Source organism: Lonchura striata, chromosome 36 (genome assembly GCF_050655825.1).
Source record: "Lonchura striata isolate lonStrDom1 chromosome 36, ASM5065582v1, whole genome shotgun sequence".
NCBI classification, from domain to species: domain Eukaryota; kingdom Metazoa; phylum Chordata; class Aves; order Passeriformes; family Estrildidae; genus Lonchura; species Lonchura striata.
Genome location: NC_140738.1, coordinates 7,206,103 through 7,229,149, shown reverse-complemented (window position 1 = coordinate 7,229,149; position 23,047 = coordinate 7,206,103). Strand labels below are relative to the sequence as shown.

At 53.3% G+C, this 23,047-nt stretch overlaps 1 protein-coding gene and 1 pseudogene across 1 annotated transcript in view; both read left to right on the top strand.

Moving 5' to 3' along the window:
- LOC144248867 (uncharacterized) overlaps positions 1-23,047 on the top strand; it is a 770,489-nt gene that overhangs the window by 486,147 nt on the left and 261,295 nt on the right. The gene's annotated exons all lie outside the window — the stretch shown is intronic.
- On the top strand, positions 9,454-10,386 carry LOC146764086 (olfactory receptor 14J1-like; annotated as a pseudogene).

Here is a 23,047-nt window from a genome sequence, read left to right as displayed (position 1 = left end):
TGCTGGTACAGCACTCACTGCTTGCCCAGCTTCCCTGCCATGTGTTGTACATGTTCCTGACCCATAAATCCGGTGAGACTATTGCTGATGGAATAGGGAGGAGTCACACTTTGAAAGAACCCTCTCCAGTTCCCCTTTGTTTGAACAGAGGTAATTCAACAAGTCTATCCACAAATGCTGGAAGATATCCTCCAGTTCTGCCCATGGAGATGCAAATGGCCCTGAGCAGCCCAAGGGCTTTGGCAGGAAGGCCACTCCTTTCCAGGATTTCCCCAAGAGCCCCGGGTCAGTCTTTCCTTCTCTGTGCTCCCCTCTGGCTACATTCCTACGCTGCCTCCAGATCATGAATGTGGCAGGGACACCCAAGCAAACCACTGTGCATGTGTGCCATTGGATCTTTCCTCCAGTTCCCACAAAGGCCATGCCAAACACTCCTGTCTGGCTTCCAGGTCTGCAATTTCCTCCTCCAAGTGCAGCTGGTGCTGCCGAAGGGTTACCTCCTGCTCCTTCATCCTCTGGACAATTCCTTTGTCATCCTCAGGAGAAATCCCATTCTTTCCAGGGGGCTGGTTGATGCTGACAATGTCCATCAACACCAGGTAACTATGGAAGAGTCCTTCAGCCATGGTTGATCCTTCCCTGAAAGAGAAAGAAAGGAGGACAGAGCCAAGATCCAGACTATATTGCCTCGGGAAGCGACAGGAAAGAGGCTCGCCCCTGGCAGGAAGGCTCTGGCCAGCCCTGCAGAAAGGCTGGAGGCCAGAGGTGCTCCTCAGGGCTTGCCTGCTGCTGCCAGTTCCAGTCCAGCTGCCCAAAGAGGCTCCATAAGCACGTGATGAGGAGGAAGAGGAGGAAGGTGTGAGACACAGGGACATGAACCTGAGCAGCCAGGTTTGAGGAGAGAGAAGCTCAGCATTGCAGATGGCAGAAGAAACCAAGCCCAGTCCCCCAAGCAGGAGGAGGAGAGGAAGGGCCCCCCAAGCTGGCTGCAGGCAGACAATGGAGACCTTTCCCAAATGTTCCCAAATGGGCTGGGGGGAGGGAATACACGGCTCTTCTTTCCAGCTGCTCCCACAACTTCTGACCCTGCTGCGGTTGTGAGACAAAGCCTGATGAAATCCTGCTCAGCATGGGCAACTGAGCCCTTGAAGGGCTTAGTGTCAGGTCAAGGCTTCCTTTCCCTCCCAAAGCCTTCCCTTGGCAGCCTTGGGCAGGGGATTCATCCTCCCTCCCTCCCTCCTTCCCACAGACCTGCTTGGAACCACTCCATGGGCACTTTCCATTCTCTGTGTCCGTCCTCAAGTGCAGTGCCAACCTGGGTCAGTCCTGGCTCTGTCCTGAGCTCCCAGGAGCTCACAGGCTGAGATGGCAATGCTCAGCCACACCAGGGCCCTGCCCCTGCCAGCAGCACCCCCACAAGCAGCAGCAGCAGCGGTAGCAGCAGCAGCAGCAGCAGCAGCAGCAGCAGCAGCTGCAGTCGCCTCTCAGCTGTTGGTGCCCCTGCAGTGCAGCCCCTCCCGCTGGCACCAACGTTCCCTCGTGGCCTTGGAGACAGTCCTGAATCCATCCATGGGGTCACAGAGCCATGGAATCCCGGAGTTCCAGGTTCTGGAATCCTAGAGTCATTGACTCTTGAGAACCACACTCAGAGGAGGAGGAGGAGGAGGAGGAGGCAGAGGAGGAGGAGGAGGAGGACAAGGAAGAGGAGGACCAGGAGGAGAAGGATGAGGAGGATGAGGACGAGCAAGATGGGGAGGATGAGGAGGAGGAGGAGGAAGATGAGGAGGAGGAGAAGGAGGAGAGTGAGGATGAGGAGGAGGACAATGAGGAGGAGAAGGATAAGGATGTGGAAGATAAGGAGGAGGAGGATGAGGAGGAGGATGAGGAGGAGGATGAGGATGAGGATAAGGAAAAGGACGAGGATGAGGAGGACAAGCAGGATGAGGAGGAAAAGGAGGAGGAAGAGGATGAGAATGAGGGTGTGGATGAGGACGATGAGGAGGAGGAGGATAAGGATGAGCAGGGCAAGGAGGAGGAAGGGGAGTAGGAGGACAAGTAAATGGAGGAGGAGGACAAGGAGGAGCAAGAGGACAAGGAGGAAGAAGAAGACCAGTAGCAGGAAGAAGAGGAGGAGGAAGAGAAGGAGGACGAGGAGGAGGAGGCGGAGAATGGGTTGTTAAAAGAGCAGTTAAAGAATGAGTCCTGGGAACCTGTCCCCATGGAGAACCCATCTCCAGATGTGCTCCATGCCCTTAACAATGGCCCCTGGGGAAATGGAAACCCCCTGGCTGTGCATGGCTGCTCCCAATGTGCAAATACAGCCCTGGACAGTGAGACTGGGACTGCCTGGGAAATTGTTCTGGGTGTGATGGCCCTGGCAGGGCCAGCCCAGAGGCTGCAGGGCTGGACCTTCATGCACTGGAATTAGTATAGGATAAATCAGAAGCAAATGAGAGTTAACAATGCAGGAACAGGAATCCAGATTCCTCCAGGACACTTTGGTTTGGTAACTGCTCACTGGAGCTTGGCCTTGCAAAGTGCTCATGCCATGGGAGGAGGAACTGATGCAGATTATCAAGGGGAAAATGAAGTAATTTGGTTAAAGGATAGTGAACAACATTGCATTATTCAAACCCATGTCAGGGTAGCACAATTATTGACACTTTTAGTGTTTAAAACAATTGGGGAAAAAAGGATATCCACCTGAAATCACTACTGTTGGTGGAGATAAAGGGTTTGGATCCAGCAGTGCTAATAATGGAGCCAGAGTGTGGCTCCAGAGGCCAAAAGGCCTCCCAAGGGAGCTGAAAAACAGCTCCTGGGAAGGACAGCAGTGTTTGAATCCTGAAACCTGGGCAGGAACGATGGGAATGTGTCCCTGCAGCCAAGTGCTCTGTGTGAGAACAAGTAGATATCACAGGAGATTGTTTTACACATCCTGCCAGACCAAATCTCCCTGTTTGTCCCAGTGAAAACTCGTGACCTGGACTCCATTTAGGATGGAGCCAGGGCCAGGCTCTTGTACTGCCCAAGATGTATCCCTTGAAGGCCTTTTAATGAATACCTGCTTTATTCCTTTAACACTGCCTAGCTCTGTTCTAGGCAGCCTCTCAAGGCATCACCACCAAACCAAGGGAACATGGACCAGGTCTGGCTGGCTGGGCCTCCTGGGGACCACCTGACCATCTTGGCAAGTCCAGGGCTGCTTCTCACCTGCCCTGAGGCACTGGGGCTCTGGGCTTTCCTTCCTATGGGAGAGAACTCTCCTTCTCCTCCATGGGCCATGGCCAAAACTGGGATTCCTCCTCCAAGACTCTGTACATCCAAGGATAGATCCCAAGTGAAAGCTGCCAGGACAGACAGGTCTGGCTGCCCTTGGCCTCTTGGGAGCTGCCTCTCATCTGCTTTTGAAACCCTAGGGCTTGGTGCATTCTTTCCAATGAAAAGAATTGTCCTTCTACTCAAGGTGTCCGTGGTCAAAATTGCGATATCTCCTCCCAAATTCCATGTATGCAATGATTCCTCCATGACAAAAGGTGCCAGGAAGAACAGGTCTGGCTGTCTCAGCCTCCCAGGAGCTACCTCTTTCTTCTTCTGCCTTTGAAACACTGGGTTTGTGCTTTCCTTCCTATGGAAAAACCTCTACTTCTCCAGATGTCCATATCTGAAACTGGGATCCCACTTCTAAAATTCCCTAGATCCAAGGGTTGCTCCCAGCCAAAATCTGCCAGTACCATCAAGTCTGGCTGGCCTTGGCCTCTGGTGGCTGCCCCTGCCATACTGGGGCTCGGTTCTTTCCTTCCCATGGAGATCACTGTGACACTGTGGGCACCTCATGGAACCAAGGGGATCATTGTGGCACCACTGGAGCCCATGGAACCAAGGGGCCATGGTGACACCGCGGGGCTTCATGGACCCAGAGACCATTATGACTCTGTGGGGCCTGATGGAACCATGGAGACCATTCCGACCCTTCAGGGCCTTGTGTCACCAAGGGGGCATTGTGACACCTCAGGGCCTCCTGGAAGCCAGGGACCATTGGGACACTGAGGGGCCCCATGGAAGCGAGGGAACATGGACCAGGTCTGGCTGGCTTGTCCTCCCAGGGGCCACCTGACAGGTCTGGCTGATCTTGGGATGTCAAGGGCTGCCTTTCATCAGCTTCTGGAACACTCCTCTGTATGGAAAAAAAGTCTGTTATTTCAGATGTCCATTGCCAAAATTGGTACTCACCCTAAAAAATTTCCTATTTGTAAGGGTATCTCTTCAAAAAGAATCTGGCATCACTGGCTGGCTTTTGCATCTGGTGTTCACCTCTTGTCTGTCCCTTAAACAATGGCGCTCTGTTCCTTCATTGCTATGGAAAAGAACTGGTCTTCATATCCAGGAACCATGGCCAAATTTAGAATTGGCCAATGAGCCCGGCCAGGCTCACAGAACCATCTGCAGCCCTGGGCAGATATTGACTCTGCCAGTGCTGCCATCCTCCCTACAGTGAGAGAAAAGGACACAGGGCAGGCACACAGAGGAGCAGCATGGACACACCGAGGGCAGGGAAGAGGAAGTTGAGTCCCAGATGGGAGGGATGAGGAGATGCCTTGATCTTGGAGCTGAAATCCTCTGCTAAAGCTATGGAGAAGGATGTCATTGATACATCAGACTCTCTTTCTTCCCTGTAAGGCATTCAAAAGTATGGGGAGATAACTTGTTTAGCAAAAGCCTCCATGCTAACGTGAGCAAATTTTGCAGTAGCTGTTATCTCATGAGAAGTTTGAACAATGAAATGCAGCAGAGTGATGAAACCCTGTGTCCTCAGGAAGAGAAGGAGACCTCTGTTCCCAGAGATGAAGATGATTTCAGAAATAGAAGAAGAAAATATTTGGTCTGAAACAGCTCATCTTTAAGCTAATATGCCATAAGTTGACATGGCCCATAAACAGTGCTGTGGGAAAAGCTGTGAAAAAATGTCAGGGATTTCACAATTTCATTTTTCCAAGTGGCTGCTATTCGTGGAAATTGAGAGCCCCAAGAGAACTGTTTTCTTATGGAGGAGTCTCCATAGCAAGAAAGAGAGACTCCTCTCCCTAAGTGAAGTGAAGAAAGACTATTTTAGAGGTGGTAAACGTACTCAAAATTTTAGGTTTTGTGTCCATATATTGTCAATAAAAAGAAAAAGTTGTATGGAGAGAGGAAGTTTTGTGAAAGTTTTGATATGATTCTTACTACTCTTTCTTTTAGTTACTGTTAATAAACTTTTCATTATTCCCTTTTAAAGTTTTCAGCCCATTTGCTTTTCTCCTACTCCTATCTCACAGCAGGAAATGAGTAAGTATATTCTAGTGAGTGCACTGGTAATTAGCCAAAACTGAACTCACCACACTAATTGATGCATTGGCCGAGAAATCTCAAATTGGCAAGCCAAAACCACTACAGAAAACTTCCTGATGAACTGCATTAGAGCAGAGGGAAATCAAGGTAAAGCCATGGTTTTTCAGGACTTCCTTGATCCTAATGAGCTCCGTGGTGCATTTGGAGCTGAGACCTGGAACCTCAGGGCCTGAGAGGAGATTGCACAAACCTTTCCCGGAGTCAAAGTCAGAGGAAAACCCCAAAGTGGTTGGAGTCTAAAGCATTAATGGGAACCACAAAGGTCCATCTATACCACAGGCTCTTCATGGAGTCCTTGGAGGAGAGACCTGGAGGCCAGGATGGCACAAAAACCTCTCAGAGACTGAAAATGGCACAAAGAACTCTCAATGTGGAAAGGAAAATCCAAAGTACCTCACAAATGTTAAGAATCTTAAAGTATTCATGAGCCCCACTGAGTGTCAGTACAAAGCTCTCAAGGGACTCATTAAAACAGATAATTGGGGCCATGATTGCAGAAACCTCTCACAGTCTGTATCAAAAGGCAAACACCAAGTACCTTAATAAAACTGAAGTACCTTGAAGAATTAATGGGCCCCACTGAGTGTTGTTCCTGACAAAGTCTCTCCAGGGACTAATTACAGCAGATAATTGGAGGCCTAGATTGCAGAAACCTCTCAGAGACTCCAAGGCAAAAGCCAAAGTCCTTTGAAAAACCTGCAGTCCCTGGGAGCATGAAGGAGCCCCCAGGGCCATTCCTGACCAAGGCTCCCCAGGGACTCCTTCCAGCAGATCCTTGAGGCCACTGGGATGTGGGCATGGGGGGGATACTGAGGGCAGGACCAGGGGCTGACAGTGCCCAGCCTGGCTGGGGCTGTTCCAGGAGGCCCCAGGGCCTCAGGACAAGGTGTTTCCTCACAGCCCTTGGTGGCACAGACCCTGCTGTGCCCCAGGGCACCAAGACTTGGCTTCTCTTTGTCCCCACCTGGCATCAGTGCCTCCAGTTCTCTGCTCTGCCTGGGACCTGGGGCCACTTTCTCAGTCGTGTCCCTCAGTGGGACCCATTAAAAGTCCAAGAAACTTTGGAGTTGGAGTCTGACTTGGAGTTCTGCAGAGGTTTCTGCAGCTCCCTCTCAGGGCCTGATGTTCAGGGCTTGAGCACAAAGCCCCAGAGGGTCATTAAAGTCCTTGTGCTGTGTCTGTGCTGCTGAGCTGGGCCGGGCTCCTGGCACAGAGGGTGATCCTGGTAACCAAGCAGAGCTTCAAAAGCACATTTCTCTTGCTGAGCAGCTCTTCTCCCAGCCCAGCAGGGCTGGGGCACTGCCTGCAGCCAGCGCGGGCACAGCACAGAGGCACAGAGAGCTTCAACCAGTCAGGGCTGGGAAGGGGCTGAGAAGTGCCTGGGGCAGAATCACTGCCAGCCCTTGGCACAGGAACCTCTGGCTGCAGGACAATGCAGCTGCAGCTCCTGGAGAGATCTCCTAAAGCTGGAACATGCCAATGCCCACAGAGCCTGTGAGTGCATTCTCTGCTCATCTCCTGTGCAGAGCAGCCAGGGGTGCCCAGGGCTGTCCTGCAGAGCAGGGTCCTGCAGCCCAGGGCGCTGTGCTGGGCCAGGGACTCTGCTGCCTGCCAGGGACAGCTCTCAGCCGGCCCTGGAGCTGCTCCCAGCGCTGGCCAGGAGCTGTGGGGGGAAGGAGCCACCCTGAGCAGGGCAGGTGCTGCTGCTGAGAGGGGCTGGCTGGGGCAGGGCTGCTCCCAGCTCCAGACCAGCCTGGGCACAGCTCTGGAGGGCACTTCCCAAAGAAGGTAAGCCTAGGATTATACTTATATACTTAGAAAACTATAATCCTTTATTATTGCTATTAAACTCTTGATTACCTCTCTTAAACTCTTACTGAACAATATTAAAGTTATATTATATATCTCTATATCTATAATATTTAATTAACACTAGTATATTTCCTTATGGTTTTTCTTAGAATTTAGAAAAATAACCTGACTGTATAAATGCATTTTTGAATATTATATAGTCTTTTCATCAGGAAGAGGACCTACAAGAAGAACATTTTGGTTTTTGTATGCCAGCAGTGATAACGAAAACTGGGGGAAAAAAGTCCTTGGACCTACTCCAATGTGTTGAGCCAGGAGTGTGTAACTGGGACAAGTGAATATCCTTTTGAATGTCCTTGTTAAGTATCCTAATTAATCAACCTTAATGAATTGTTGAAATCAGGGGCCGGTTGTGCCTCATCCCCACTGGGACACCTGGAAGCTTCCAATAAAGGTCTGGTTTTTACTTTACTGTTCTAACACTGTTGCAAGGGCTTTTTTTCTCCTTCAATTATAGACAACAGGGGGTTGAGAGAAGCAGAACAGGAATTGAAATCCCAGAATGACAGAACATTCTGAGTTGAAAGGGATACACAGGATCATCAAAGGAATGTTTGAACATTTACAAAGACTCCAGAACTGTGACTTTGTGTCCTGGGTTGTAAAATAAGCTTGTATTCTATTTGCCATCTGTTGAAGGCAAACCTGTCGGACAGGTTTTGTTATCTCTCTCAGAGACAATGGTTTGCCCTGTAGAGGCAATGGTTTGTTTATACACTATTGACTGACTCACTGCCGGGCTGGTAAATGTAACACCGTGAGGGGTCCCACCCAGAGGGGGAAGCCAAGCACTCTATTATGGTATAAAGGGGTAGCTTTTAGGGAGAGAAGCAGCTCGCTCTCTCTCTCTTCGCGGGATTCCCAGAGAAGCAGCTCGCTCTCTCTCTCTCTCTCTTCGCGGGATCTCGCAGCGAAGCAGCCGGAGCGCGCTGAGGCGACGGCAGCGGAGCTCGGAGGCAACCCCGGCGCAGAGGAAGACCGGCCCCACTGCCACCAGATCTTCAGAGGAAAACTATACCCTTCTAAAGATCACCACTTCAGCTGCAACTCATCAACCATTGCAAGGGGAGCAATTGTCCCAGCAGAACTGCTACGGGCACCCCGACTCCTCAGGTTCTGGACTTTCTCACTGGTTTTGTTTGTACCGATTGCATTTGCCTTTTTAAATTGTTGTCTAGTTTTCTCCTAGTAAAGAATTGATACTCCCATTCCCACATCTTTGCCTGAGAGCCCTTTAATTTAAAGATCCTGGTAATTCAGAGGGAGGGGGGTTTGCCGTTCTCCATTGCACAGGAGGCTTTGCCCTCTTCCACAGACTCCTGTCTTGTCGAACCAAGACACTTTGGCTGGTCAGTCTCTCTGCTGGGAGCCTGCCAAAGGGCCTTCAGCCACTCCTCAGCCCTGGGCAGCAGCAGCATCACCTCTGCAGGGCCCAGCAGGGCTCTCCTGAGCTGCCCTTGCCCAGCTGCACACAGAGCCTGCCCCAGCCAGGGCCCTGCACACAGGCAGGTTTCTGTAGGGCCGGGCCGAGGGCACACAGGGTGGGATGGGCTCTGTGAGCGCTGGCAGGGACAAGGCACCTCTCAGGAGGGGATGTCCAGGCCCAGGGAGATGCTCAGGGAAGCAGAGGGGGCTGAACAGAGCAGTACTGGGGGGAAAAAACCCATCCAGCCCGTCACCTTCCCTCAGCCACAGGGAATCCTTTGCCTGTCACATCTCTCAGTGGCAAACTCTGAGTGCAGCAGGAATGCTGGTGATTTCTGATCTCAGAGAGTGAGCAATGATGTGTGGGTAGGAAAATTATTCCTAAAATCATCTCCTGCCATCTGTTTCCTTTAGAAATGTGAGTGCAGATGGTATCAAAGCCTTTCTGGAGTAGGAGTGATTCCGCTGACAAATCCTGAATATCCAGCCTTGTCCCTCTGCCACATGGCAAAAAACCCAGGGCAACAGGGCAGGGATGGCTCCTTGAGAGCCCCCATGCACAGGCCTGGCTGTTCCTGGCACACTCAGCCAGCACAACTGGAGCTCAGGCACAGACTTGTCTGAAGGTTTCCCCAGAGCAGGAACAAGGGTGGGTGAGAACCAGCAGAACAGGCTACAGGGAATGGCCCAGGTTTGGCTCCGAGCAGCCTCTCCTGACTTGTCCCTGTCCTTTCTCCATGAACAGGTGCCCATGTGCAGCCACAGCAAATGTCCAACAGCAGCTCCATCAGCCACTTCCTCCTGCTGGCACTGGCAGACACGCGGCAGCTGCAGCTCCTGCACTTCTGCCTCTTCCTGGGCATCTCCCTGGCTGCCCTCCTGGGCAATGGCCTCATCATCAGCGCCGTAGCCTGAGGCCACCACCTGCACATGCCCATGTTCTTCTTCCTGCTCAACCTGGCCCTCAGCGACCTGGGCTCCATCTGCACCACTGTCCCCAAAGCCATGCACAATTCCCTCTGGGGTACCAGGAACATCTCCTACTCAGGATGTGCTGCACAGCTCTTTTTCTTCATGCTCTTCATCTCAGCAGAGCTTTCCATCCTGACCATCATGTGCTATGACCGCTACGTGTCCATCTGCAAACCCCTGCACTATGGGACCCTCCTGGGCAGCAGAGCTTGTGCCCACATGGCAGCAGCTGCCTGGGCCAGTGCCTTTCTTTATTCACTGCTGCACACAGCTAATACATTTTCCCTGCCCCTGTGCCATGGCAATGCCCTGGGCCAGTTCTTCTGTGAAATCCCAGAGATCCTCAAGCTCTCCTGCTCCAAATACTACCTCAGAGAACTTGGGCTCATTGCACTAAGTGCCTGTTTAGGACTTGGCTGTTTTGTGTTCATTGTTTTCTCCTATGTGCAGATCTTCAAGGCTGTGCTGAGGATCCCTTCTGAGCAGGGACAGCATAAAGCCTTTTCCACCTGCCTCCCTCACTTGGCCGTGGTCTCTCTGTTCCTCAGCACTGGCATGTGTTCCTACCTGAAAACCCGCTCCATGTCCTCCCCATCCCTGGATCTGGCCCTGTCAGTTCTGTACTCAGTGGTGCCTCCAGCCCTGAACCCCCTCATCTACAGCCTGAGGAACCAGGAGCTCAAGGCTGCACTGTGGAAACTGACGACAGGATGGTTTCAGAAACATTAAACTGCTGATCAATTTCTGCAAACCACTGGCAATAAAAGTGTTTTGTTTTTTTTTTTTTCTCCTTGTTGGTTTCATTTAGTGTTTTTTTCTTTATTTTACTGTTTTCATATTGTTCTCCATAAATAAAATTGGTAGTGCCATTTCTCATTTTGTTTCCCTCCACCTTCCCTGTGGCCACAGATTGTGTCAATGAGGGGCTGCACTCACGGTGCCTTTAAAGGAACTAAAGGATCTCCCAGCACAGTTTTCTGCAGAGATGCCCTTTTGTTGCCTTCTCTGGAGCTGCAGCAGCAATGTCTGTGTGCAGAGCTGGGGCAGATCAGGGCTGGCACAGCAGCTGTGCCCAGGAGCAGCAGCACTTGGTGCTGCCAGTGCTGCTCCCGTGGCCCTGCCCCGCTGCCCTGGTGGCCCTGGTGTTGCTGCAGGGCCTGAGTGCTCTCGGGGCCGGGCACAGTCCTGGGGTGGCAGTGCCGGGGCTGCAGCAGGGACAGGCCATGGGCACTGCTGGGGCAGCGCTGACGCCTCAGGCCAGGGCCTGGGGGCTCCAGGCTCCTTGCCCAGGCTCTCTCAAGAACACGGCCAGGCCAATGCTCAGCACAGAAAACCACCGTGAGCACATCTGGGCTGCTGTGTCTGGCTGTGGGGCTCCCTGTTCTGGGCAGTGAGGAGGAGCTGCAGAGGCTCTGCAGGACTGACAGGATGGGCTTTGGGGCTGTGAGGAGAAGCTGAGGGACCTGGGCTGCTGGAGCTTCTGAAGAGGAGGCCCAGGGCTCCTCCTGCAACTGCTCCAAGGGTGGTTTCAGAGAATCCCAGAATCAGCAAGGTTGGAAAATACCTTGGAAATCATCAAGTCCAACCTGTGCCCTGACACCACCTTGTGTCCCCTGAGCCTCCTCTTCTCCAGGATAAACAGCCCCAGACCCCTCAGCCGCTCCTCACAGGACTTGTGCTCCAGACTCCTCACCAGCCTTGTTGCCCTTCTCTGGACATGCTCCAGCCCCTCCATGTCCTTCCTAAACTGGGGGCCCAGAACTGGACACAGCCCTCGAGGTGCTGCCCAACCAGTGCTGAGCACAGGGGAAGAATCACTTCCCTGCTCCTGCTGGCCACAACATTCCTGATCCAGGCCAGGAGCCATTGCCCTTCTTGGCCACCTGGGCACACTGCTGCCTCATGTCCAGCCTGCTGTCCATCAGTCCCTGCAGGTCCTTTTCTGCCTGTCTGCTGTCCAGCCCCTCTGTCCCCTGCCTGTAGCGCTGCAGGGGTTGTTGTGGCCAAAGTGCAGGACCTGGCACTTGGACTTGTTAAACCTCACCTTGTTGGATTTGGGCCCTGGATCCAGCCTGTCCAGGGCCCTGTGCAGAGCCCTCCTACCCTCCAGCAGATCAACACTACCAGACAACTTGGTGTCTCCAGGGTTCCATGAGGACCCAGAGTGCTCCAATGGTCTCCATGATTCCATGAGGCCTCCCAGTGTCACAATGTCCCTTTGGTTCCATGAGACCCCTTGGTGTCACAAAGTCCCTTAGATCCTTAGGCCCTGCAGTGTCAAAATGTCACCATGGTCCCCCAAGGCCCTGCAGTGTCACAGGGGATCCTTGGTTCCATGAGGTCTGGCAAGGCAGCAATGCTCTCCTTGGTGCCACAGTGTCACAATGGCCTCTTGGTCCCAAGGTCCACCACGGTGTCCAACATGTTTCCTACATTCCATGAGTCCCTGAGGAGCAGCACTGGCTCCTTGGTTCCATGGGGCCCTGCAGTGTCACCATGGCCCCATCATGATATGAGGTCCTGCTCTGTCACAAAGCTCTGCATGGTTCCACAAGGCCCTGCAGGGTCACAATGGCCTCTGTGATCCCACCAGGACCCGGACTGTCACAATGCATTCCTTGCTTCCATTCAGCCCCACAGTGTCACAGTGGCCTCGTGGCTCTGTGGTGCCATGTCGTACACAGTGTCACCATGGTCCTCTCAGTGCCCCCAGGCCCCGCAGTGTCACAATGGCCTCTTGCTTCCGCAGGGTCCTGCAGTGTCACAATCATCAGAGTATCAACCAGGCTGGAAAAGGCCTAGGAGAGCATCGAGTCCAACCTGGGACCCAACACCACCTTGTCACCAAGACCATGGCACTGAGTGCCACAGCCAGTCTTTCCTGAAACACCTTCAGTTATGGTGACTCACCCAATTCCCTGGGCAGCCCATTCCAATGCTCAATCCCCCTTTGTGTGAAGAATATTTCCTGATGCCCAGTGTAAACATCCCCTGGTGCAGCTGAAGGCTGTGTCCTCTTGTCGTGTCCCTGGTCCCTGGGAATAGAGCCCGACCCTCACCTGGCTTCACCCTCCTGTCAGGGAATTGTAGAGAGTCATGATGTCTCCCCTGAGCCTCCTCTTCTCCAGGATCAACATCCCCAGCTCCCTCAGTCGCTCTGACAGGACTTGTGCTCCAGACCCCACACCAGCCTTGGTGTGGAGAGTGTGGGGACCTAAGTGTTATTGATTGTCAGCCATGAAGGGTCTTGATTTTTTGTATTTGTTCAGAATTCATTATAAGGTGCTGGGGGTCCATAGCAACTGCTGATATCAATCTATAAACAGGAAAAGAAAACAGGACAAAACTGTTTTCTCTGTATTGTTTTCAATATAGTAAATTCACTTTGAATATACTTCTGAAATCTGTATAATTAACCACAGAAGAACTGAAAACTTAAATTATTTCCAGCAGCTTTTATTGTTTGGATGTTTTGAACAAATGTTTATGTGCTTTTCTCACTAAATTCCTGAACTGAAGAGCTCAGGAAAGAAGAGGCCTCTGGAATAGGAAAATTCATCATCAACCCCCAAGTGGCTGAGGATGCATCCCCATCAGAGCAGCAATGAGCAGAAATGGGCACAGCTCTGTGGCTACCCCAGCTCTGGGATGGGCCCTGGGCCTGGAGCTGGAGCAGCTCTGGAGGGCCCCAGGGCCGGGGCTCTTGTGCTGGCCTGGGCAGATGGGATGGCAGGAGGGGCTGCAGAGCTCTCAGCACCTCAGGCAGAGGGGAGCAGGGCAGCCAGGGAGCTCCTTTGGCCTTGGCCAAGCCCCTTCCCCCATGGTGGGGCTGAGTCCTGGCTGAGCTGCAGCTGCTGCTGTGCCCTTGGCAGGGGCTGAGGCCGTGGGGCAGTGCCCAGAGCAGCCTGGGCTGAGCAGAGCTGTGGGGCCAGAGCCGGCTGGGCTGTGCTGGGGAGAGGCCCTTGGTGCTGCCCAGAGCTCAGGGCAGCTGGCAGAGCTGGCAGGGAGCTGGGCTGGGCTGGGAGAGCCTGGCACAGAAACCATCAGTGTCCATCTCAGCCTGGCTGAGCGGGCAGGGGCAGGACTCAGCCCAGGCCTTGTGGGGCAGGGCCAGCGCCTGGGCAGGCATTGAAAACAGGCAAGAGCCCGAGAGAGGAGGCTGCTCTGTGCCCCTGGGGCATGGACAGAGCAGGGAGGGGCCCAGGACATTTGTCAGCACCAGCCTCTGTCTGTGCCAGCCCTGGGCAGCCCTGGCTGCTGAGCCCAGCTCTGCCCTGGGCTGAGTTTGGCTGTGGCCCAGCTCCATCCTCCTGCGGGGCTCAGGGCCTGTTCCCGGCCATGGCCAGCCCTGGCCGCCTCTCTGCTGGCCCAGAGGCCGGCAGAGCCCGGGCAGGGCTGTCTGTGCAGCCCCACAGGTGCCACGGGCTCGGCAGGAGCTGGCAGAGGCTGCCCAGCAGGGAGGCCATGGGGCACAGAGCCCCAAGGCTGCCCAGGGCCCCACGGCACAGGGGCCGTTCCCAGCCGCAATGCTCCTGTCCTGGGCTGGGCTGCACAGGGGCTGTGGCACCATGGCTGGGCCAGCACAGGGCCACCGAGGGGCCACGCAGCCGCTGCCGGGGCTGGCAGCAAGGCCGGGCACAGAGAAGGAATTGCTGAGCATGGCCTGCGCTGGCCAGGGCTGCCTGTGCCCAAGGCAGAGCTCAGCTGCCCTTGGGGGCTGCAGGAACACTCAGGAGCCCAAAGAGCCTCCATGGCTGTGCTGGAGACCAAGGCTGGAGCAGGGAAATGCAGGGCTGCTGTGCCATGGGGAGGCCATGGGATTCCAGCTCACACCTCAGCTGTCTGATGGTCCCGGCACCGTGCTGGGCCCTGTTCCAGACTGGAGCAGAGCAGATGTTGATGGCACAGGAGCCCTGCGGGGCTGGCAGGGACCTGCAGCTTGCAAGGTGCTCTGCTCTCCCTCAGCTCCTCTCTGAGAGATCCAATCCCAGCTGGGCACCTCAGGGCACAAGTGGCACTGCCTGTTCATGGGCACACAGCTGATGTCTGCCTGGAAAGGAGCAGAGGTGTTATTACTTGTACATTTCACATTATAGAAGGACATTTTTATTATCTGTGTCATTTAAGAAACACAAAAGTTTTCTCTCCAGGAACAGAGATCTCCTGGGAGGGTGCTGATGAGAAAAGGACAAGAAATACTGATCTTCCCATCTCCTTGTGTCACCAATATTCTGATTATTACATCATCTCCCTCTTTCTTCAGGGGTTTCCAGCTGTCCTGTTGAAATGGCCATGTCTAAGGACATCTCTTCACTTGACCAGCTGGATCTATGTTCTTCCTGTTGCTCCCAGATATCCTCCTCTAGGTGCTCTCTGGTCATTCAAGAGCCTCTCAAATGACTGGTCTCATGATTTGAGCTTTAGGGAGTTGCCCAATCTTTCTGAAGTTCAAATAAATATCACATTAGTCAACCACTTACTTAGATTTATATCTATCACAGAATTGCATTTTCTTATGTCTTTGTCTAAAACTGTTCATCCAGAGAAATCCCTTGGGGATGGGGGACATGTCAGATGCTGCTGGGACATCCCAGAGAGCTGAGGGAAGAGCTGTGATGGTTATTAAACTGTTCCAATGTTCAACTTGTGTTTGTTGGCAAGAAACCTTTCTGTGCCTCTGAGTGTCACCATCCCTGAGCCCAAAGGACACAAACCTTATAAGTTGTGGTTCCCCCTGCAGGGGCTGCACTTGGACCTTGGCTCTGCACAGGAGAGCTTTTCATCCACTTTCCCTCTTTTCCTCCCTCTGGGCATGGAGGGAGCTCCTGTCTTCAGCCTGTAACTCGTGTGTGCAAAGAGCAAATCTGGGCAGAATTGGGGCAGGGAGGGTTTGGGGGGGACTTTGGGATCTGTGCTGGGCACAGAAGGTGTTTTCCATTGCTCTGAGACTGTCTGCTGCGCACAGTGGATTTAATAGCCAGCAGAGGAATGACTTTTGCATTTGATGGAGCTGTGCCTTCCCTTGGTTTTGTTGGCTGGCAATAAATGAACATCCCTCTGTGTCTGGAGCAGCTCCTTCTCCAAGGAAAGCAGGTGGGAGTGGGAGCCAAGGAGCTGAAACCTGCAGGTGCAGCCTGGGCTGGAGGGAGCTCAGATTTGCACAAGGCTGCTCTGAGTGCCAGGGCTTGGATGGGGGAAATGGTGGGGTGGGGGTAGGGATAGAGTCTGATGGATTGTCAGCCACAAAGGGTCTTGATTTTCATATCTATTCAAACTGCATGGGGAGGTACTTGGATTCAATGTCAAAAATTAAGTAAAAAATCAAAACGGGACCTAAAAAATGGTTTCTCACTCCCTGTGTAAATAAAATTCATTCATTTAAACTACACTAATGGAATCTGCCTAACCAACCACAAAGGATTTGAAAGCTTAAATCAAATTATTCCCAGAGGCTTGGCTTGTTAAGGTGTTCTGAATGTTAATGAGCCCTGGAGCACTGAATTCCTGAACTGAAGAGCTGAAGGCTGAAGAAGCCTCTGGAGCAGTAAAATTCAGCAGCAGCCTCCAAGTGTCTGAGGATGTCAGCAGCCCCCACTGAGGCCATCCCTGCCCAGAGACCCTGGGGGAATGGGCAGACAAGGAGAGCGTCCCTGGGGCTGGGGCAGCAGAACTCAGAGGCACCAGCGGCTCCAGCTGGGAAATGGAGTGTGGGATGGGGCTGTGAAAGCCCTGCCTGGGCTGTGACAAGCAGGACACACAAGCCCTGACCCCCATCCCTAAAAAACTCCCTCACGGAGACATTTGAAAGGAATGACAAAAATCTGTATCCTCTGCGTTGGATGCACTGAAGCAATACTATCAAGAGTTTCTCAGGAGCTCTAAAGGACAAAACAGCCTTTACTGGGAAATTTAGAAAATCAGATAAACTTTGGCAAACGTTTTAATATGGCATTCAATCAACAAAAAAAACTTCTCAAAGCATTAACTTGGCCCATTCAACTTCACAAACTCTGAGCCTGGTCAATTTTAAGTTAATCAATATTTGCAAGAGTACAGAAATAGAAGAGGTAGATACAGAAAGAGAGAAAAAATAAGATTCAGAGAAGCACACAGCTACCAGCTCCTGGATTCCAGCAATGTTCAGATGGAAATTCCAAGAGGAGGTAGGGTGAAGATGTGTGCTTGCCTTGTGGTCAGCCTTAAATACCCCTTGGTCTTCCTGGGCCTTCCCCCAGGTGGGACTTGGGGTCATTTGGTCACTCAGGAGCTGGGCTGGGGCTCCAGAGGTGGCTGTGGAGCATTGCCTGTGCTGTGCCAGGGACTGGCAGACACTGCTGGGCTGGGATAGAGGCTCTGGGGGGATTGGGGTTCCAGGGCAGGGCAGGGCTGGGGTTCCAGGGCAGGGCAAGGCTGGGGTTCCAGGGCAGGGCAAGGCTGGACCTGCCCCTTCCTCCCCACACATGAAATGTTTCCAGCCAACAATCTCCCCCAGTCTGTCACAACAGGCAATGTTGGAGGTGGAATCCAATTTTTTTCCATGGGCACCTGCAGGAGAAGGACAGTCCTTTTCCATAGGAAGGAAAGCACAGAGCCCCAGTGTTTGGAAGGCAGGTGAGAGCCTGACTAGGCCAAGACCAGTCAGAATTGTCAGGAATGGCAGATTTTGTCTGGGGGCAGTCTGTGGATATAAGGAATTTTGGAGGTGGAACCACAATCTCGGACATGGGCACCTGGAGAAGCAGGGCAGTTCTTTCCCACAGGAGGGAAAGCACAGAGCCTTCCCCACTGTTTTGGGGACAGATGAGCAGTGACCCTTACCAAACGACTCCCAGCCAGATTGTTCGTGGCAATATTCCTATGGGAACCATCCCTGGATATAAGGACATGGTGGTGAAATCTGAATTCTGGCCATGGATGTCTGGAGGAGAGAGTTCTTTTTCCATTGGAAGGAAAGCCCCAAGCACCAGTGCTTCAATCACAGATGAGAAGAGACCCTCAACATGCCAAGGTCAGCTGGACCTGTCAGGAAGCCCCTGGGAGGCCAAACCAGCCAGACCTGTTCCATGTTCCCTTGGTTCCTTGGGGCCCCGCAGTGTCCCAGGGGTCTCCGTGGTTCCCAGGCCCCACAGTGTCACGGGACTCCTCTGTTCCATGAGGCCGCAATGTCACAATGCACCTTTGGACGCTGGGGGTTTGCGATGTCACAATGGTCTCCTTTGGCTCCACAGGGTCACAATGGAACACTGATGACACGAGGCCCTGCAGTGTCACAATGGACCTTTGGTTCCCTGCAGCCCTGCAGTGCCACAAAGGCCTCTTGGTTTCACGAGGCCGCACAGTGTCACAATGGTCCTCTTGGTTCTGTGGGGACCCCTGGGGTCACAATGGTCTCACTGGTGCCATGAGGCATCACAGTGTCACAATGCTTTGCTTATTCCATGGGGCCTCATAGTGTCCCAATGGTCTCCAGGATCCCATGAGTTGCCTCAGTGTCACAATGGTCTCCTTGGTTCCATGGTGCTCCACAGTGTCACAATGGCCCCTTGGTTCCATGAGGCTGTGAAGTCTCTTAATGGTGTCTCCATGACTCCATGAGGCCTTCCAGAGTCACAATGGACCTTTGGCTCCCTGGGGTCTCACCATGTCACAATGGCCCCTTGGTTCCATGATACCCCAAAGTGTCATAATAATCTCCACAGTTCCATGAGGCCCAGTGGTGTCACAATGGACCCTTGGTTTGATGGGGCCTCTCAATGTCACAATGATCCCGACATTCCCTAGAGTGTCACAATGGCCCCTTGGTTCCATGGTGCCCCACAGTGTCACAATGGCCCCTTGGTTCCATGGTGCCCCACAGTGTCACAATGGTCCCTTGGTCTCACAGGCCCCACAGTGTCACAATGGTCCCTTGGTTCCATGGTTCCTGTGCTGGTGCATTCCCCCCTCCCCTTCTCAGGCCGCCCTGCCAGATGAGAAATGCTCGCTGGCCTCGGCCTTGGCCAGCAGCCCCTGGGCTCAGCTCCTCTGGAACTCAGCACAAACACGCTCTGCTCCAGGCACTGCTGCTGCCCAGCCAGCTCCTAGCTGCTTTAGGAGCAGCCCTGGGAACTGTTTGTGTTCCCTCGGTGGCACAACATCCCTGTTCTCACCCTGCCAAAGAAAGCTGCTGGTGCCAAGTGCGGCCAGGATGAAACATGGCTGGGACTGCAGCCCCTCTCTTGGGGCCCTACAAACAGCACTCCAAAAGGAGCCCTTGGAGCTCTCCTGGGCCAGCGACTCCCTCTGAGTGGGGCCTCTCCGAGCCGGGAACTCTCCCGTTTGCTGCACTCGGGGATCCCCAACAACGAGGGAGCCTGGGCCGATCCCCCCACTCCTCCAGGCTCAACCCTTCCCTGTTGGGGAGATGCCAAAGCATCCCCAGGGAGCATTTCCCTTTGCTCAGGGGAATTTCTCACAGGTGCCTTGCACTGACTCTCTGTGTCTGTGTGCACACAGGAGTGCCTGTGCTGGGCAAATGTGGCAGGAATGCTGCTCCCTGAGGGGTCTGAGTGCCTTGGATGGCTGAGCCAGTCAGGCCTGTAAGTGAGGTTAAGTCATGAGGAATAACCTAAGTGAAATGCTGCTAAGAGTTGTTATTTTGCTAAGTTGTTACACTTAATAGAAGTTATAAGCTAAGTTGAATATTGTTAAATCTTATTCCTCTGTTAAAATGCAAAGTCATAGGTTATAAGTTACGTTAAATACTGTTAAGCTCATTTCTTTTGCTTAATTGTGAAATTTAAAGTAGAAGTTAAGGTTAAGTCCTGTTAAGTTTGAGGTGTTCAGCTTTTGGGCCATATTCCTTTTATCCTTGACATCACTGTCCTTGTGTCACACTCACACAGAGACAGTTTGTGTTTAATTTCTGCTTTGATTGTCTGGATTTTGTTTGGTTTTGTTGTTGCTTTTTTTCCTTGCTGTGCCTGAAGTGTGCAGTCAGGAGCAGAGTGACTCTTGCCAAGGAACTTTGTGCTGCTGTCGCTTAATATTAAATCTGGTTTTTGCTGCTCCCTTGCTGGGGATTTTTCCAGTGCTCTCAAGCCCTCGTTGGTCACAGGGTGAAGGAGCCCTGGCCCAGGCTCTGGCCCTGGGGCACATGGGGACGCTGCCAGGGGATCCCTGTCCCCCTGTCCCACCCCCCATGGCTCCAGCCCCCGTCCCCGTGTCAGGCTCTGGGGTTGATCTCGTGGAACATCCTCTGGGGGAGGCTGCGGCACCGGGGGCGGGGGGACCCGGGGGGACAGGGGACCCCGCTGTGCATGAGCAGCATTGGACTTCTCTGGGGGAACTGGGAGGGGAATGGGGCAGAGTAACCTCCCCAGTGACCTCACATAGCCCCTGTGCTGTCACACAGGCCCTGTGATGTCACAAAGCCCTTGTGATATCACACAGCCTTTGTGATGTCACACAGCCATCTCTGTGATGTCACAATGTCCCTGTGATGTCACACATCCCTTGTGATGTCACACAGCCATCTCCGTGATGTTACACAGCCCTTGTGATGTCACAGCCAATTCTATGATGTCATCCTGTGATGCCATACAGCAGTGCTGTGATGTCACAGAAGACTGTGATGTCACAAAGTCACCCTATGAAGTCACAGTCTGTTCTGTGATGTCACAGCCAGCTCTGTGATGTCACATCCCCTTCGGTGATGTCACAAAACTCCCAAGATCTCAGTTACATTGAAACATTGAAGTTTCTTGTACTTTAAAGAGATCCCTTTTAGGGACACTGAGAAAGTGTCCCCAGGTTCCAGTCAGAGCAGAACACTGGAGGCACTGATGACAGCTGGGGACAAACAAGGCAAAAGTGTCTCTGGTGCTGAGCAAACCTGGATGTGTTTCAGGAATGCAAAGGGCCCAGGCCTGAGCCCCAGCCCCTGGCAAGGCAGATCCTGTCCCTCCCTCATTGCTCAGGGCTCTTCCCGGGATGGGCACTGGCATGTGGGGATGTGCAGTGCCAAGGGCAGGACCATGGGGCGGCCCCTGCCAGGCTGCTGAGCAGGGACAAGGAGGCACTGAGGCCCCAGGGCTGCAAGGGTCACTTGTCCCCTGGTGGCCTCAGGCCCAGGGCCAGCAGCCATGGCCAAAGGGCTGCACAGGTTGGCTCTGTCAGGGCCTTGCAGCTGCTGCACATCCCTGAGCCCTCTGCAGCCCAGGCTGTCCCACGGTGTCCCTGCCCTGCGCCTCTGTCCCTGCAGGCTGTCGTCACCCCCGGCTGCCCCACCTCGCTGGCCCTTCCTTTGCTGGCAGCTCTGCCTCCTGCTGCCCCTGCCTGGCCACACAAAGCCTTGGGCTGCTCCAGGCTCCTGCTGGGGATGTGCTGCACTACAGCCCTGCCCTGGGAGGAAAATTCCTCTCCTCATGTGTCCAGTCTGGACTTCCCCAGCTGCATCTGGGGCATAATTTCTCTCCCTGCCTGATTCCCACTATGGAGAAAAGCTCCACCATTTCCACATCCACCCTTCAAGCCCTGCCAGGCCACTCCTGATCTGTCCTCAGTCTCTTCACAACTGAGCCCAGGCACATCAGCCTCCATACATGGGTTATGTTCTTGAGGCCTGCAAAACCCAGCTCGGGAGATCTCTGGGTCCTGTCCAAGGTGTTTGCAAAGGAAAACATTCTGCTCATACCACCAGAGGCCAAGGCCAGGCAGAACTGGCAGGTTTTTTTCTGGCAGATACCCTTGCATACAGGAAATTTTTTAGGGGAAGTACCAATTTTGTCCATGGGTGTCGAAAAAGAGGGACAGTTCTTTTCCATAGCAAGGAAAGCACGGAGCCCCAGTGGTTCATGGGCAGATGAGAAGCAGCCCTTGACATTCCATGATCAGCCAGACCTGTCAGGTGGCCCCTGGGAAGCCAAGCCTGCCAGACCTGTTCCCTGTTCCCTTCATTCCATGGAGCCCCACAGTGTCCCAATGGTCCCTTGCTTCCAGGAGGCCCTGAGGTGTCACAATGCCCCCTTGGTGACACGAGGTTCTGAAGGGTCACAATGGTCTCCACGGTTCTACAAGGCCCCACAGAGTCATGGTGGTCTCTGGGTTCCATGGAGCCCCGTGGTGTCACCATGGCCCCAGAGTGTCACAATGGACTCCATGGTTCCACCAGGTCCTCACCGTGCCACCATGGTCTCCACAGGAAGGGAACAACCCAGCCCCAGTGCTGCAGGGGCAGATGAGCCACAGCCACCAGAGGCCAAGGGCAGCCAGATCAGATGGTGCTGGCAGATTTTGTCCTTGGATATAGGGAATTTTAGAGGTGGAATCCCAGTTTCAGACCTGGCTGCCTGGAGGTGAAGGACGGTTCTTTTCCATAGGAAGGCAAGGACAGAACACTGGTGTTTCAGGGGCAGATGAAAGGTGGCCATCAGAGGCTATGGGCAGCCAGACCTCTCTGTTGTGGTATTTTTTTGTCTGAAAGCAACCCTTGGATATAGGGAATCTGGGAGGTGGAACCCCAATTTCGGCCATTTCTGCATTGTTAAGAAGGATGGTTCTTTTCCATAGGAAGGAAAGACCAGAGCCCCCGTGTTGCAGGGGCAGAAGCAGAGAGAGAAGGTTCCTGGGAGGCTGGGCCAGCCAGACCTGTTTGTCCTGGCAGCTTTTGTCACTGAGAAATCCTTGGACCTAGGGAATTCTGGAGGAGGATTCCAAACTTTGGCCATGGGCATCTGGTCAAGATGGATGGTTTTTCCCATAGGAAAGAAAAGCGTGGAGCCCAGGTGTTTTGGAAGAAGATGAGAGGTGGTCACTATAGGCCAAGAGAGCCAGACCTGTCTCTCTGGCACCTTTCATCTGGGGGAAATCCTTGGATATTCAGAATTTTGAAGGTGGAATCTCAGTTCTGGCCATGGGCACCTGGGCAGGAAGAAGAGTTCTTTTCATCAGAAAGAAAAGCACAAAGCCCCAGTGTTTCAAAGGCAGATAAGAATCAGCTCTTTGGAGACCAAGGCCAGCCAGACTTGTCTCTCCTGGAAGCTTTCACCTGGGAGAAATCCCTGGATATAGGGAATCCTGGAGGCGGATTCCCAACTTTGGTCATGGGTGCCTGGATGTGAAAGGTGCTTTTTTCCCATAAGAAAGAAAAGCACAGGGTCCCAGTGTTTCACAGGAAGATGAGAGGTGGCCCCTGGGTGGCCAAGCCAGCCAGGTCTGTCTGTCCTGGCAGGTTTCATCTGGGAACAATCTTTGCATAGAAGCAAACTAAGAAGAGGAATCCAAATTTTGGCCATGGGCACCTGGAGGAGAAGGACAGTTCTTTCCACAGGAAGGAGAGCACCGAGCCACAGTGCTCCAGGGGCAGATGAGCAGCAGCCCTGGACATGCCAAGGTCAGCTGGACCTGTCAG